The sequence below is a fragment of the Juglans microcarpa x Juglans regia genome, chromosome 8D, assembly GCF_004785595.1.
Source record: "Juglans microcarpa x Juglans regia isolate MS1-56 chromosome 8D, Jm3101_v1.0, whole genome shotgun sequence".
NCBI lineage: Eukaryota > Viridiplantae > Streptophyta > Magnoliopsida > Fagales > Juglandaceae > Juglans > Juglans microcarpa x Juglans regia.
In genome coordinates, this window is record NC_054608.1 from 12,702,171 (window position 1) to 12,720,616 (window position 18,446).

Consider the following 18,446-nt stretch of genomic DNA (forward strand, 5'->3'; position numbering starts at 1 on the left):
TACAGCCACCCCTTCTTGAGAAATCACATGTCCAAGAAACTTAACTTCTTCTAACCAGAATTCACACTTGCTCAACTTAGCGTACAATTGATGTTCTCTTAATTTCCCAAGTGCCAGGCGAAGGTGACAAGCATGCTCTTCCAAATCTCGAGAATAAATCAAAATGTCGTCGAGAAACACCACCACAAAAGAATCCAAGAAAGGCCGAAACACCCTATTCATTAAATCCATAAAAGCAGCAGGGGCATTAGCTAACCCAAAAGACATCACCTTAAATTCATAATGCCCATACCTCGTCCTGAAAGCAGTCTTGGGCACGTCTTTATCTCTTATTCTCAACTGATAGTACCCTGACCTCAAATCAATCTTCGAAAAGATAGCCGCTCCCTGAAGTTGGTCAAACAAATCATCAATTCTTGGTAGAGGATACTTGTTCTTAATAGTCACTTTGTTAAGCTCCCGATAATCTATACACATTCAGAGAGTACCATCTTTCTTCTTGACAAACAACACGGGCGCTCCCCACGGTGAAGTACTAGGCTGAATAAATCCCTTGTCGACCAGTTCTTGCAATTGAGTCTTCAACTCTTTTAATTCAGCCGGTGCCATGCGATAAGGTGCTTTATGCACAGGAGCCGCACCAGGTTCCAAATCAATAACAAATTCCATATCGCGAACGGGAGGCAATCCGGGCAAATCATCTACAAACACATCAGGAAACTCGCCCACAACTGGAATATCTACTAACGACTTCTTCTCAGATGGCGTAGACTCAACTTGGACCAAAAAAGCATCTGCTCCACGAGCTATATCTCTCCTAGCTTGAATTGCTGATATAATTGTTGGTTTTGCCTTCAACTTACTTCCCGCGAATTCCACATAATCATCATCCGAGAGTTGAAAACCAATTACCCGACTTCTACAATCAATATTTGCTGAATATCGATATAGCCAGTCCATTCCCAAAATTATATCAAATCCCAGCAACTTGAATATAATCAAATCTGCATCCAGTGTCCTCCCTCCAAAATCCAAAGGACAGCCCAAAGCAACTTTAGAGCACCACACCATCTCACCATTTGGAAGTGCCACTACTAGTGTTTGCGATAAAGGCTCCGTGACCAGATTACACATCCGTGCAAAAGTGGCAGACACAAAAGATCGAGACGCCCCAGAATCAAACAAAGTACATGCATAGAAATCATATAGGCGAACTCTACCTGAAGCAAACACATCCACCAGACAATCCCAAATAATCCAACCATAACAAATATTAAATCAAATTAAAATGATTAAATGCATACCAGTAATAACCCCAGCATCGTGGGTCTCTGGAGCTCCGTAATCCACATCACCAGGGGTCACTGCATAAACTCGAGCTTGTACCAACTGTCTCTGGTTGCCCCTTCCACCTCGTCGACCTCCTCGCGCTCCTCGCGCTTCTTGCCCTCCTTGAACTTGACCAGGACACTCCCGAGTAAAGTGACCCGGCTGGCCACATCTAAAACACTGAATTCCTCTCTGGCCGCACTCACCCTCATGGGCTCTATTACACCTGTTACAAACTGGAGCTCGACCTCCAGCACGAACACCGGTGGTCGTCTGCGGACGGGCACTAGTCCTTTGCACGAACTTATGAGGCGACCCAGAACTACTCCCTTCGCCAAGGTAACTCCGCCTTTTCTGACCCGGAGGGGAACCTGCTCCAAAACTGTTTTCCCTTTCTGCAATGCTGGCTAAATCCACTAACTCTTGAAAGTCCTTAATCCGAAGGCAGGCCACTTGTTTACGTACCTCATGGCGCAAACCCTCCAGGAAGCGCTCGACCCGCAACTCCTCCGTAGTAATGAGGTGAGGAGCGAACCGTCCAAGCTCCATAAACTTTCTTGCATATTGCTCCACAGTCATGCCACCTTGGACCAAATTATTGAACTCCCGAGCCTTTTGCCTTTTCACTGAAGCAGGAAAGAACCGGTCATCGAACTCTTTCTTGAAACGCTGCCAAGACACAGCAGCCAAGGAACCCAACTCCATTTCTAATAATGTCCGCTTGGTCTCCCACCACTTTGCCGCTTCACCTTGCAGCATATAACTTCCATATAATACCATCTGAGCCTCCGTGCATCCACAAACTTCAAATGTTCTTTCCAAATCTTGAATCCACCTCCTAGCTCGCATTGGGTCCTCCTCCCCAGTGAAGGCAGGGGTCCTATGCATTAGGAAGCACTCATAGGGACACCCCACTTGGGCTCCTCTACTTGAATCTCCCTGCGGCGGTCGGAAATTCTGTTGAAGAAATTCTGTCATTCTATTTAATGCTCTTGCCATAGCATAATTTCCATCACCTCTAGGTAACTCATCTTCAGGCACCTCAGCTTGCCTTCTTGGTCTCACCATAATCCTGTCATAGAACATTCTCCAACCCCGCTTAAATCCAGATAATTTATACTCAACCAAAAATAAACAATAATTAAAGCGATAAATAAAATAATTTAAATAACATCAATTAACATAAAAAGACATAGCAACAAACTCATAATATAAAATAAATAACTTAACTTACATCTCTTTTTAAAAAAAAAATTTATTATTTTAAAATAATAATAAAAATAATTTTCTGGTACTATCCTAAGGGACATGTGGTTTTACCCAGAGCCGAACTGCTCTGATACCACCTGTGGCGCCCCCAATCCCCCTTATATAAATACGCAGGGATCGAGACGCCAGGATGGTGACAACACGGTCACACATCCCAACGAAGTACCAGTGTGTGTACATGCAACAGTGTACAAATAAAATAACGCAGCGGATAGTCAACTAAGTACCAGAATTTATTTACAATCAAACATCAGTAAAGATTTAAATAGCAGTTATACAGTCATCCATAAAATAATTTACAATAGTTTTAGTTATACAAACGAGTGATCCCAGATCACTCCTCAGGCGGAGCCGTCTCCTCAGGCTCGCCCTCCTCCTCCTCATCAGCATCAAAATCTGCGTTACCACAAAATGGTCTCGCAGGTAAGTATAACTCAAACAACAACGTAATATAAAATGCATTAAATGCAACTAACATGCATGCACATGAAAATATGCATTTTCCACAAAACATCATTTTCCCCGAAAATGATAATTTTCCAACACACACCAAAATCCCATTTTGGTCCAAATTATCCGTAAAACATTTTCCCAGAAAATGATTTACCCAAAAAATCAACTCGCACTATTTTCCCAGAAAATAGTGCATTAATTCCAAATGCACCATGCATTATTTCCATATGCACCATGGCCTCCCCTATGGACCATCCGCACGTCCTGGCTTCGTAGCGGTGCTCAGTTCCGCGCCCAGCGCGTACGTGGCCAAGCACCCACACTACGCAACGAGCGATGCCCAGTTCCGCGCCCAGCGCGTACGTGGCCAGACATCCTCTAGTCCCCGCCAGCAGAAGGACCACGGAGTCGGCACGAGACCATCTCGTCCGATCCCATTGTCGCCCGGCGACAATCCAGGGGACGTTACTCAGTATATTCCGCTCCCGAGTAACCAGAGGAGCTCCACCGAGTTAATACCCCATCTCGGCTTGGGGTCGTGATACACACGCACCAAAAATATTATCACATAAAATCATAGCTTTTCAAATCACATGAACATGAATGCAATACACGAAAACCCAGTTTTCTTTTACAAACATGATCATGCATGAAATAATGAAATGCACATGTACCAACACAATATCTAACATCCATCAATGAACAATACCAACAAATCCAACCAACCCATCAACAACCAATATCCAATTCAACCAAATCAACCAAACAACTCCAATCACAAATCCATCCGACCCCCGAACTCCTCGGACTCAGTCCGGCATGCCAAAAATACAGTGAAATGGGTTAGTGCAAAAATACATTTAAATTACGAAAGTTCTTTGGAGAAATACTTACAGTGCAATATAATAATTTTCCGAGGATCACGAAGTTGAAAAATGCGGCGTTTGAGCAACACCACAGTGTAAAATACACTGTGGCCGTGGGTCACAAATACCAACTTTTCAACGAGGACAAACGAAGACCCAAGATTGATAGGGTAGGGCCTAGGGAGGTCGGTGAAGCTAGTGGTGGTGGTGGTTTGCCGTGGGTGGCGGCGCAAGGGGTAGTTTTAGGCCAAAAATGTGCAAATCGGAGATGGACTTGGTGGGGCTTCACCGGTGACGGATCGGAGCTGGGGTTGGGTCCAATGGGTTGCCAAGAGGCCGGGGATGAAGTGGTAGGAAGATGGTGGCCAATGGCGGTGCGACGGCGGCGCAATGGCGGAAAGTGTGCCGTGGCTTCGTGGGTTTCGTGGGCTTCGTGGAGGCTAACGGCGGCACGAACGGCGGTGATATTGGTGGGGTGAGGTCGCCGGCGGCTGGGGAGTCTAATGGGCTGGGCGGTGTCGACCACCGCCGACGGACGGCGGCGCAGCTGGTGGGGGAGAAACGGACGCGGGGAGAGAGAGAAGGAGAGAGAAATCGTGCGCACGGGGAGAAAAAAATAAGGAAGAAGAAAAAGAAAAGAAAGAAAAGAAAAGAAGAAAAGAAAAAGAAAAGGAAAAGAAAAATAGAGGGAAAAGAAATGAGGTCCAATCCTCATAACTTGGGTCACAAAAATGATCCAACGGAAACGATTTCAAAACCTCAAGTTAAATAAAATAATTTAAACGTAATGGTAAAGTCAAATTGAAATAATTAAATCCCACGGTAATTAATTTAAATATTAAAAGCAATTTAAATGCATAACAATAAAAAAATATTAAGAAAGCACATAAAAATAATTTTCACCAAATAAAAATCATAGAAATAAACTCACTAAAAATCCAACCAATTTAAAATAAGAGAATAAATTTTAATTACATAAAAATAATTCCTTCAATAAAAATACACTAAAATACGGGGTGTTACAACCAACCCCACTGTAAAGCCTACCCTAATCAACTCTGCTACTCACTTCATTACCCAGAAACTATCTATTGACAACTACCTATTATGGAAAGCCCAAATCCTCCCGTTCCTCAAAGGCCACCAGTTATTTGGCTATGTCGACGGCTCTATTCTATGCCTCCTCCAACCATTGACGACCAGCCTAATCCTGATCATACGAAATGTGTCATTCAAGACCAATTCATCATCTTTACCATCAACTTTTCCCTCACTGATACTATCCTATCCCAAGTACTTGACTCTAACACCTCACGCATGGTATGGTATACTTTACACAACATGTTTTTAGCTCAAACTTCAGCCCACATCAAGCAAACACAGTACCAATTAGCCATCCTAAAGAAAGGGTTCGAAACAATTACTCATTATTTCCACAAAGCCCAATCACTAGCTGCCTTTCTGGGTCCAGTTGGCCAACCCCTTTCATTTTCTAAGTTTATCACCTACCTTATTGCTAGCTTGGGTACCGACTATGAGTCACTTGTAACCTCTATCACTACTTGACCCGATCCCTTGTCGTCCTCTCAAGTTTATGGTTATTTGCTTAACCATGAATCTTGGCTAGCCCACCAGACCGAATCTCATCGTTCAGAAAGTCCTCTTGTAGCCCACACTACGATCACCAAGCCACCTTTCCCCTCCTCTAACATAAGTCGTGGTCTTGGTCGTGGTCATAGTCGTGGTCCTCGGCGTGGTCCTGGCACTGGCCATGTCTCTAACTCAAGTCCCAACTTCTTTTCTAATCACTCCAGCACAAGACCCATATGCCAAGTATGCCACAAAACAGGCCATACCGCTTTATCATCTATCACTGTTTTAACTAGTCTTACCAAGACTCTCCACCATCCTCTCTTACAGCTCACTACACAGCCCTCCCAAATCCAATGCCTCATCACAATCACTGGTTCCTAGACACAACCGCAACAAATCACTTCACAGCAGATTTCTATAATCTCAATTAGAATCTACTCCCTATCATGGCACAAACAAAGTCAACATTGGAGATGGCTCATCCTCCCAATCTCAAACACTAGAACTGCTCAAATCTACACATCCACTAGCAAATCTCTTCTCCGAAAACATTTACATCTTCCTGAAATTACTCGCAATCTTTTATCTGTTCGTCAGTTTTGCTTAAATAATTCGATCTATTTTGAGTTTAATTCTTTTGGTTTTCTTGTGAATGATCTATATACTTAGGAGGTGCTCCTTCAGGGCCCCGTTAGGAATGGCCTCTATGTGCTTGCCATTGATGCCGAGATCTCCTCTTCTCCCACCATGTCTTCTTTGGCTGCTGCTTTAATTGGTGAATGAACCTCCTTCCAAATCTGGCACTCTCATCTTGGGTACCCCCTCTCCACGAACCACTTCTTTCACAATTCATCAATTTCAACTTCCTCTTACAACTAATATAGTGCCTTCTTCATGTTCGGCCTGTGCTCAAGCCAAGTCACATACCCTCCCACATCCACCTTCCTCTTCTCGGTCACATAAAGCTTTTGAATTACTATTTCTTGATGTCTGGGGACCGGCACTTGTGATGTCTTCTTCTAGTTACAGATTTTATCTTTCCATTGTAGACGATTTCATGAAACATATTTGATTTTTTCCGTTACATGCAAAATCTGACGTGTCCACTATTTTTTTGGCTTTTTTACGTTTTGTTAGTAACACTTTTTCTTCCAATGTCATTTCTATTCAAACTGATTGGGGGGGCAAATTTCGCCCTACATCCTCTACTTAAATCTTTTGGCAACTCTCACCGTACCACTTGCCCATATTCTCATGCTTAAAATGGTAGTGTCGAAAGACTTCATAGGCACATAGTTGAGACTGGTTTGTCTCTTTTAGCTCATGCCTCAGTTCCTGCCAAGTATTGGACTGAGGCTTTCCAAATCGTTGTTTTCCTCATCAACCGTATGCCCACACCAATCCTCCATAATATTTCCCCATCTCAAGCTCTATTTGGTCATTCTCCCGAGTACTCTTTTTTGTGTACCTTTGGCTCTGCATGTTGGCCTAATTTACATCCATTTAATCATCATAAAATGGACTTCCGCTCTTAGTTATGTGTATTCATGGGCTATACCCTTGATCATAAAGGTTATAACTGTTTACACATACCCACTGGTTGGACTTATGTTTCTTGGGATATTAGATTTAATGAGACCCATTTTCCTTTCACTTATCTGCCTAGCTCATCGACCCACCTCCCTCTACCACTCGGCCTCATAATCTCACACTAGACTTGCTTCCTATTGGGCCCATTTCTTCATCCCCTGAGCCCATCGAGCCTCCCTCCCTCACATGAAACATAGACGGGCTTTCAAGAAATCCCGAAACATGTTGAAAAAGAACAAGATCCAAACCCAAACACAACGCATTCAAGTCTTTTGAAAGATAAAAATAGTAAAAAAAGTTAATGCAATACAAACCTGTAGATGACAACAATCTAGAGGCCGAGTTTGAAAATGGAGGGAAAAAAATGACAGGGAAGGCAAAGACCAAGATTTCGAGGTTGGTAAAGAAGCAGATGTGGTGTCGTCGTTGTTCATTGTCTAGCAGCGCCTCGTCCATACCCTTTTCTTTTCTCTGGCTCAACATGCCCAGGATTCTTCTTTGTCTGCACCAAGACCCCAACATCACTCCCATGGCTCACAGGTTAATGTTCACTCTCCCAGACCTCTTGACCAACTCTTTCATTCACCCAATCTGCATTTACCTTCACACTCAGAGCATACGCACCCTCTTAGATAGAGTTTTCTTTGTCTTGAAATTGAAGGAGACGAAAAGAAATATGAACCAGTTTTCTGTCTTTGCTTTTTCATTTTTTTATTTTATTTCTCATCTGACGTGGCAGGTGATTTCCCGGGAGTTGCCCACCCCGGTTGCCTGGAGCAAAACTCTTTTGGCAAGGGTGTGAAGAACAGAAAGAGAAATAATAAAAACTGCAATTGTTTGGATAGTGAGATGAGATAGTTTTAGATGAGTTGAATAAAATATTGTTAGAATATTATTTTTTTAATATTATTATTATTTTGAGATTTGAAAAAGTTGAATTGTTTATTATATTTTGTGTGAAAATTTGAAAAAGTTGTAATGATATGATGAGATGAGGTAAGTTGAAATGATTTCTGTATCCAAACGAGCCTTATGAAATGAGTTGGACTTATGAACAAGAGTATAGACAGATGATAGATGAAGAGTGGGGGAAGGAAATGTGAATTAAAGGACCTTTGCCAAGGGTACATGAAAGATTAGACTCTTGTTGAGCTGCTTTGAAAAAATGGAGTAATCTGAAATATAAAAGAAGGAACAAGGAAATTAATACGTTAACTGCTCAATTACTGAAGTTACAATAGGAAGAGGGACCAGAAGAGATAACAAAAATAAAAAAGATTCAAGATGAGTTAAGTAAGTTATTGGATCAAGAAGAAGTTAAATAGAGACAGAGCAAAGACACACTAGTATAAGTTGAGAGATAGGAATACAAAATATTTCCATGCATGTGCATCTCAAAGAAGAAGAAAGAATCTTATCGATCAAAGATACTTAGGTTTACCAACATTAATTAGGAGATCTAAGTATAATACATTCAAGTATATAAATGAGAGAATTTGGAAAAAAAAAAATTCATAGTTGGAAAAATAACTTTCTATCCAAGGCTAAGAAAGAAGTTTTAATAAGGGCCGTATTGCAAACTATTCCGACTTATACAATGAGTGCAGTCAAATAGCCTAAAAAGTTGTGTAATTAAATTTCAAATATGTTAGCCAGGTTACAGTAGGGAAAACAAATGAATGGGACTAGGATTCACTAGAAGAGTAGAAAGTTTTTACAAGAACCTAATTCTCTAATTACTAGTGTTCAAAAAGAAGTATTTTAATAACTCTCAAATATTGTAGGCAAAATTTGGCTTCTCTCCCTCAACAATATGGAGGAGCCTCTAGTCAGCATTAGAGGTGCTGATAGAATGACTTATTTAGAGAGTTGGGACAAAGAAAGAGATAAGAATTTGGGGTAGTAAACGGTTGCCAGTTCCAACAACATACAAAACTCAATCCCCTAGGAAGATTTTAAGTGTTGATGCCATTGAAAAGTGCTTATCAAGTAGCACAAAACATGAAATAACAAAAGAAGGGTGAGTCTTCTGAAAAAAAAAATAACTCGATTAATAATCTAGTTCATATCAAATTGACTCGAATCAAATTATGATCGAGGATAATCCTATTGTCATATCTATTGTACAATCAACAATCCTAAATTCAAGGAGAAATGAAAAAGTCACGACCTAATGACACCATGTACAATTATAGAATTAAAAAAATATATTTTAAAGTCTTTAGTGTCGTTTGGATAGTAAGTTGAGATGAGATGAATTGAAATGAAAATTGAAAGTTAATTAAAATATTGTTATAATATTATTATTGTTTTGAGATTTGAAAAAATTGAATTGTTTATTATATTTTGTTTGAGAATTTAAAAAAATTGTAATGATGAAATAAGATGAAATAATATGAAACACTTCTTGTATCCAAACCCGGGCTATTTTGACTTCTGATTTTGATTTATTGGATTTAAATTGAGAAAAAAAAATTATTTTATTTTAAAGTTATGTATAAAAAATAATACTAGATATAACTTTATAGTGTATAAACTGTGTATTATTTAAAAAATAAAAAATAAAGTTTACTATTAAAAAAATTATTTTTAAATGATATTTTTATGAGTAATATTAAATATATGTGCAAGAACAATACAATTATTTTGAAAAAAATTTGATTCTATTATTAAAAAAAATTAATATAAATTTTGTATTTATTCAATCTTTTCGAAGAGACCGCACATTTGAACACTTCACAACCGCAAATGAAAGAGATAATATCAACAAAAGCGTCCGGCGCAAACTTCAGACTTCAGACTTCAGACCGGCTCCGGGGGGGAGCTTAGGCTCCTTCCTCCCTCACTCCCTCCCTCCCCCTCTCTGTTTTCTTCTTGTGTAGTATCTAGCTTTTATTTTTTTATTTTTCAGGCCAAATAAAGGGAGAATTGCCAATCGTGACCTTTCGGTACCCAATAGCCAACACGCGCCCCACCAGGAGGTTGCCCAGCCGCCGATCTACATGTCCACCAAATGCAGCACCAATCGGAGTGGAGCGTAGCCAGCACGCGCGGGATGAAAACTCCGGAGCTCGTCGGCGCGTGTCCCTCACGCTCTATCAAGGAGCTCTTTGCCGTTGCAACGCGCGGCTGCTCCCGAGCCAGCGATTCTGGATCTTCCAAGATCGACCGTTGGTTTTCCCTTCTGCACCCTTTTTGTGCACTGTTCATCCTTTTTTCCAGTGTTTTCTCAATATAGTTTATTTATGTACTGTCTTTATTTTCAAGAAAATAAAAAATTCAAAAATGTTGTCTCTTCAGACTTAGGTCCGAAGGGTGTTGTCCCCCATCTGCTTAGGCAATGATGTTGGGGTTGGTTTCTCCATACTCCGTCTAGTCAGGTATGGAGTTTTGTTATTTGGTTACTGCAAACTCTGTCGTGAATAGAGTTGTGCTATTTTTTAGACTTCGATCTTTAGAAATTAGCCGTTTGGACTAGACTATGTCAGTCACGAAAGTATACTGAGAAACTATTAACGTTTGTAATTGACTTATTGTTTTAAGTCAATTTTATATGTCATTCTTTAATGGAATAAGATCCGTTGCTATAAAAAAAAAAGTAATACTACATACAGTCGTGAAATACACAAATGTCGTACAATCGCTTCGAAAAAAATTAATATCTATTATTAAAAAATTAATTTATTTTCATATAAATTTTATATTTATTCATTTTTTAAAAAATGACTGTACGATTCTTACATATTCATGATTGTAAATATCATTTAAAAAAAAAAAAAAAAAAGACGTGTGACAGAGAGAAATATCTACTCGGCAAACTTGATCGAGATTCGAGAACATTCTCACGCGCGAGAGCCGTGAACGCCTTTGCCCCAATCTTTTGCCTTATTTTCCGAGAAAATCCAACCGTCTATCTTTCTTTATGTCAAACAATTATAACCGTTAGATCAACCCTAGATTCCGCTATAAACTTGTTTCCTTTTGTCTTTCTTCTTCGTCTTTCGTTTCCTCTGCCGCAGCTGTTTTTCCGCTGCATGATACCTATCCCCTTTCTCCCAGATCTGCTCTTCATCTTGGCTTTTCTTTCATTCCCGGCTCGAGCTTCGATTAGATCGTTTCTGTACCTGTGTTTCAATGGTAATTTTTTGCCGTTTCGTGCTCTATTCCGGTTTTGATCACTGTGCTCTTCTATCACAGACTTTGATTTGTTCTCGCTTTAGATCGATGGAGTTTGGTTGACCGCGACGGGTATGGAGATATCTTTTGTAGAAAGATCTTCGTTTCTGTTATATGTGTTGGTTATTTTGGATTCTTTGAAGTCTGAATAGAGGCGGGTTTCTGTTGTATTTTACTCTCAGCAAATCGAGAACTAACTTGGATCTCTTGCGTCTATATCTTCGATGATCTATTTTCGTTTGGAGCAGTGGAAGAGGTACCAAACTGAATGGCCTTGTACGTATTCTTTTATTTTCTGTCGTGGTTATATTCTCGATCTCTTGTATACGATGGTCTCTCTCAAATTTTAGAATCTTGAACGATTATACATCGGCTGGGACTAGTGAACGACGTTGGATCTGTTGCGTCTTTATCTCCGATCATATATTTCCGTTTGGAGATGTGAAAGAGGTACCAAACTGAATGGCTTTGTTCGTATTCTTCTCTTTTCTATCGTGGCTATATTCTTGAGTTTCTTGGTCTCTTATACTTGATGATCTTGATCGAATTTCAGAATCTTGAACGACTAATTATCGGCTGGGACGGATTGTGTGGGTGGACCGGGATTCTGTTGATCTAAACGATGGTGATACTGGCCGCCGAAGAAGAAGCCACTTGGGTCCGTTGACTTTGTGTGGATTATAGTGGGGTTTGATACTACGTGTGTGTCATATTTATTTATATTCCTTGCCTGATTATTATGTTATTGTCTGTTATTTTAGCAATACGATCTATTAAGAGGCAAGGATGGTGTGAGATTTATGAGCATCAGGTATTATCTTGTAAGGTATTGTGGCCATGTATCGACCTTTGCCATGACAGGTGCGCTTGCTTGGCAGGTCAAATACACTCAATAAAAACCTCTCTTTTTGTTTTGGGGGGAGACGGCCCTTGGGGTTTTTTTCTCATTTTGGGCCGGTCTCCCTCCATGGGCGTGCTCTCTGTGTGCGTCTGTGTCTCTGCCTCTCTCTCTCTCTCTCTCTCTCTCTCTCTCTCACACACACACACACACACACACACACACACACATACGCACACCCCTTCTGCACGGCTTAGCGTTGTTGGTTCGCTAAATGCTTCGTTGGCTGTGGCTCATCATTGACGCTAACACGCTATAAAGACCAGGCTGCCCTATTTGGGTATGCACTGATCGGATTGCTGTTCCAGATTTCCACCCCAAAGGTACTATAATCTGTTATATCAAGTTAATACTTAAGGTACTATCTGCTAATTAATCTCGATTGGTTCAATCTATTTCTTAGTCTTTTACATGCTTCTACCTAAGTGATACGCATGATAATCATTAGGATTTGAAGAATCTATCAATTCAAACTGATAAGCGTAAAATGGTGCATTTTGTTTCCCCAAAATTTTGCTTCTTCAGAGGTGTATTACATTACAAGAAAGAATATAATGATAGAAAATACATGGTGGATAACCAGCAAATACGCCTGAATTGGAGAGCTATTAAACTTCCTTTCGGTGCATCTTTTTATTAAAATTGAATCAAATACAAGCAGTTCAATCTACAATATAGCTACGAGTTGTAACCATGTCTACAAAACTGCTACAAAACTGGGTATCCAAATTTTCGCCATGAATAATGCTATTTATTTTGACAAGCTCATCTGAAAGTCTCAATTTGAAATGTTAGTAGTGAGTTTTTACTTGCCTTCGGGGTACTTATTTTTTATTTTGCAGTGGATTAATTGTTGGAAGTCACTTTAAGGGGGATCTGTTTGTAAATTGTGGGGTATCGGTGTTGTGAATGTCGATATTTCATTCTGTAATTAGTTGTGGATAATGATAATTAGCCTCCATCTATAGAGCAATGCGCTCTGAAGGGCATGAAATCGTGTTCTGCTTCGTGGCACCAGAATCACTGCTGTTCGTTCATGTTTGGTTCTAGGCGCTTTGCTTTATTTTTTTTGGCTTCAAGGCGAGGCCAGTGATGTTACATGTGGAATGCAGAAGAATTCGTGCAGACTGTGTAGTTTATAACTGCAACTCAAGTGAAGCGGAAGGAGTTGTGCTGTCCAAGCCAGGACGTGGGACTATTTTGCTGGGTATGTACTCTTGAGGTAATATTTTGCCACTAGATTCCTTTGTTTTGATATAGCTAATGTATTTCAAAAACACCGATGCTGTTGATCTACTAGTTTGGTCTCTACTTACCAAAAGAAGTAACGAACGTAGTTTTGGTTTCCTCAGGTGGTACTTGTCTTGTATTGTGGTAGAGCTGGCTCATATTGACCAGCGAATACTATTTGGGGCTGAAATAAAGCCTGTTGGTTGGCATTTGTGTTTTTACTGAACATCAAATTGACAGTCAGGTGCATATCTGGTGTATTTATCTGTTAGGTTGATAAAAGACTTCGTTTAGGCGAGATCCTCCCAACTTTATTATTGGCTCCTAACATAACCGTTAGTGAATTATGGGCCTTGAGGCTTTTGTTCAACGGTTGCTGCTGTTGTCTTTTGCCACGTGTTGTCTGTTGGATATTTGATGAAGAATATACGTATTTTTTTTTTACCTATATTTATATACATATATTTATATATTTTGATAGGAAACCAATAGAATGTCCCAAGGTTTTGTCTCTTGTATTTTATTTTATTTTATCTAATAGTTAAGAAATTAACTATTAATGTATTGGTATATTTTTTTAAATACTTAAAAAGACCTTCAGAAAATAATTGCTAGAAGAAGAAATAGCGTAGAGGCCGTTTTTATAATCAAGGCATGTAGTCGGTAATATTTGAGTAATCTTTTTAATAAAAATATTAATGCCCTCCTGAGATCAGCACAACTACATATTACGACGACCCCCGACAATTCTCAGAAAATGTTCTTCTGTAAACGTCTTTATATATATATATATATATATAATTATTTTTCGAAAATTTATTCTCCATTATTTTTATGTTGATGATGTCACACTTTGTTGTATTTAACTTCTCAATTGGTCTGTTTATGTATTTTATTTTATTTTATTTTGTTTTTTCACTTGAATGATTCATTTCAAGTATATTGGTTTATTTGAAAAATATATATTTTAAATGTTTAAAATATGTTTGAAAGAAAAAGTAGAAAAAAAAAGGAGCATAGAAGCAGCGTTATAGAAGCAGCGTCCTTTTTGGGTTGATTTGCGTTAATAAGACGAGGTGAAGTCAAAATTGGATCCATAAGCTCAAAAATGGTAAGAGCGCTCAAACCTCTTCGGTTTGGGAGGTTGGTGGTTCGAGCCCACCTGGGTCTGTCTCTCTCTCTCTCTCTCTCTCTCTTATTTTTCTATAAATGGTAATGTATTTGCACACTTTAAAATTAGGTCCTGTTTGAATTTAAAGATGATTTTAGATGAATTAAATAAAATGTTATTATAATATAATTTTTAGTATTATTAATTTTTTTAAATTTGAAAAATTAAATTGTTTATTAAATTTTATATGAAAATTTAAAAAAATTGTAATGATGAGATGATATAAGTTGAAAAGAGTTTTGAATTCAAATGGGGTGTTTGTATCACTTATGATATAATCTATTTTGGGGTGGTTGAAAACATTCTGGGCATCTTTTCTTCAGGGATCTTTGATTTGTTCATGCGTGGTGGTTGATGGTTGAAATATGCATAAACGCATGAAAATTGATATGGAGATGTCGAGTAAGGGAAAATCCAGGAAAGATAGAAGTTTTCAAGTTTGTAAAGTCTCCAAAATTGTGAAGATTAGATCAGAATATGGAATGTAGGCATTCCTTCAGTCATAAAAAACTTATTTATAATCTTAATATTCTTCTTACTAAAGTCAATTTTTGCAAAAAAAAAAAAAATATTGACTGATAAAACTTTATGCCATGTGCCTAGGAGAACAAGAAACCATTGAACACATACTATGTGAATGCATTGGCTTCATTCTAGAGTGCGAAGGTGTTAGTGACAGTTATGTTCAAAGAATGAAATGGAAGAATTGGCTTTAATTTTTCGGAACCTATGGTGGAGAAGGAATCAACATGTTTTCAGTAATCTCCTTATTGATCTTAACACAGTTCTACATAGAGTTTATAAAATGTAACATGATATTGTAAGGGTTAAAATTTAGAAAACTCAACCAGACTCGAAGCAACATAAATAGAAGTGGCACTTGGGAAAATCCTCTACCAGGTTTTTGCAAAATAAATTTGGATGTGATAGTTGACCGGAAGAATTACAAGATTGGCATTGAGACTGCAATAAGAGATGAGGAAGGAAATTACTCTACTATGAGGAAGAATCAAATCATGTCTTGACCTTTTAATAGTAGAAGCAATAGAAGCACTAACAGTAACAAATTTATCTTAATAATTTGCACTTATGAGGATTTATCTTAGTAAAACTTTTGAACCAAAGTCTTGGGGGCCTTTTATATGTTGGCACTTTGGTAGGATTGCGGTGATGGGTTGCTCCACTTGGGATAAGTAGCTATGGTTTAATCTAAACACATTGAAATAAGTGGAGGCTTTTATGGTCACACCCAGAGGGAGAAGCTACATTGACCGCCTCTCCCCACTCATTCGGAAAAAAATGAGACATCATATTATAAAAATGACATATAGCAAACACTTTTAATAATTTAGAAGAGAAATATTAGGTATAAACTCTAAATAAACAAATCTCACATAGATCCTTTGTAAAATGTGGGTCCCATTGGAAATGGATAGATTTTCATGCTGAGGTCTATTTTTGTTTTTTTGCAAAAGGACTGTGTGAGATTTGTCTATTTGAAACTTATACAAATTATTACCTTTTAAGAATATCGTGTGATTATATACATACATATATATATATATATATATTATTTGGAAAATACTAAAGTCACCAACAATGGGTTCTGATTATTATTATTATTTTTATTTAGTGATTAAAGAAGTGTGTTTTAATGATGTTGTAAATGTTTTTAAAAATATTTAAGGGGATTAAAAAATGTATAAAAAAAAAGAGAAGAAATTTACACTTATGAGGACCTAGAATCGGGAGCCATGGCACTGCCCATTTTATTTACATAAAATAGGAAACATAACATGATATAAAACATACAATAAGGTCAAAGACATACACTTGCATAAAATAAGGTCTCTCTGGACCCTTATCTATTACAAATTTGGCACTTTTGGAAAAATACCCAAATTGGGCAACTTGTGATTTCTCCAATCCATAATTTTTCTTGACATGTAATGATTCTTTATTTTTCATTTTTTAGAGAATACATGTAATGATTCTTGAATATGCCATTTTTTTAGCAATACAATATATATTCTCTTTTTTGGTCTCGTTTGTTTTCACAAATAATATCATCTCATCTCATCTAATCATTATATTTTTTTCAAATTCTTACAAAAAATAAAACAAACAATTCAACATTTTCAAATCTCAAAATAAAAATAATATTAAAAAAATATATTCTGACAATATTTTATTCAATTTTAAACTTTTTTTTGAACTAATTTCATCTCATCTCATCTGCAAAAATAAACAAAACTGATCTCCAATGTGTGATAATTTGTAAGTCGGCCATGTTGATAATTCGATTTCTAAATAACTCATGCGAATGTTATTTCTAAAAACAATTGCAAATGAATTTAGAAATAAAATAGGAAACATAACATGATATAAAACATACAATAAGGTCAAAGACATACACTTGCATAAAATAAGGTCTCTCTGGACCCTTATCTATTACAAATTTGGCACTTTTGGAAAAATACCCAAATTGGGCAACTTGTGATTTCTCCAATCCATAATTTTTCTTGACATGTAATGATTCTTTATTTTTCATTTTTTAGAGAATACATGTAATGATTCTTGAATATGCCATTTTTTTAGCAATACAATATATATTCTCTTTTTTGGTCTCGTTTGTTTTCACAAATAATATCATCTCATCTCATCTAATCATTATATTTTTTTCAAATTCTTACAAAAAATAAAACAAACAATTCAACATTTTCAAATCTCAAAACAAAAATAATATTAAAAAAATATATTCTGACAATATTTTATTCAATTTTAAATTTTTTTTGAACTAATTTCATCTCATCTCATCTGCAAAAATAAACAAAACTGATCTCCAATGTGTGATAATTTGTAAGTCGGCCATGTTGATAATTCGATTTCTAAATAACTCATGCGAATGTTATTTCTAAAAACAATTGCAAATGAATTTAGAAATAAAATAGGAAACATAACATGATATAAAACATACAATAAGGTCAAAGACATACACTTGCATAAAATAAGGTCTCTCTGGACCCTTATCTATTACAAATTTGGCACTTTTGGAAAAATACCCAAATTGGGCAACTTGTGATTTCTCCAATCCATAATTTTTCTTGACATGTAATGATTCTTTATTTTTCATTTTTTAGAGAATACATGTAATGATTCTTGAATATGCCATTTTTTTAGCAATACAATATATATTCTCTTTTTTGGTCTCGTTTGTTTTCACAAATAATATCATCTCATCTCATCTAATCATTATATTTTTTTTAAATTCTTACAAAAAATAAAACAAACAATTCAACATTTTCAAATCTCAAAACAAAAATAATATTAAAAAAATATATTCTGACAATATTTTATTCAATTTTAAATTTTTTTTTGAACTAATTTCATCTCATCTCATCTGCAAAAATAAACAAAACTGATCTCCAATGTGTGATAATTTGTAAGTCGGCCATGTTGATAATTCGATTTCTAAATAACTCATGCGAATGTTATTTCTAAAAACAATTGCAAATGAATTTAGAAATAAAATAGGAAACATAACATGATATAAAACATACAATAAGGTCAAAGACATACACTTGCATAAAATAAGGTCTCTCTGGACCCTTATCTATTACAAATTTGGCACTTTTGGAAAAATACCCAAATTGGGCAACTTGTGATTTCTCCAATCCATAATTTTTCTTGACATGTAATGATTCTATTACAAATTTGGCACTTTTGGAAAAATACCCAAATTGGGCAACTTGTGATTTCTCCAATCCATAATTTTTCTTGACATGTAATGATTCTTTATTTTTCATTTTTTAGAGAATACATGTAATGATTCTTGAATATGCCATTTTTTTAGCAATACAATATATATTCT

The 18,446-nt window shown here is 37.1% G+C and overlaps 2 long non-coding RNA genes across 2 annotated transcripts; both read left to right on the forward strand.

The window, feature by feature from the left end:
* Positions 1–11,084: 11,084 nt before the first annotated feature.
* LOC121242538 lies at positions 11,085–12,258 on the forward strand. Its single transcript, XR_005935919.1, has 3 exons — positions 11,085–11,348; positions 11,459–11,532; positions 11,830–12,258. It is a non-coding gene; the product is annotated as an uncharacterized LOC121242538 (long non-coding RNA).
* Positions 12,259–13,267: 1,009 nt separating this feature from the next.
* Positions 13,268–13,629, forward strand: LOC121242539. Its single transcript, XR_005935920.1, has 2 exons — positions 13,268–13,396; positions 13,527–13,629. It is a non-coding gene; the product is annotated as an uncharacterized LOC121242539 (long non-coding RNA).
* Positions 13,630–18,446: the final 4,817 nt, after the last annotated feature.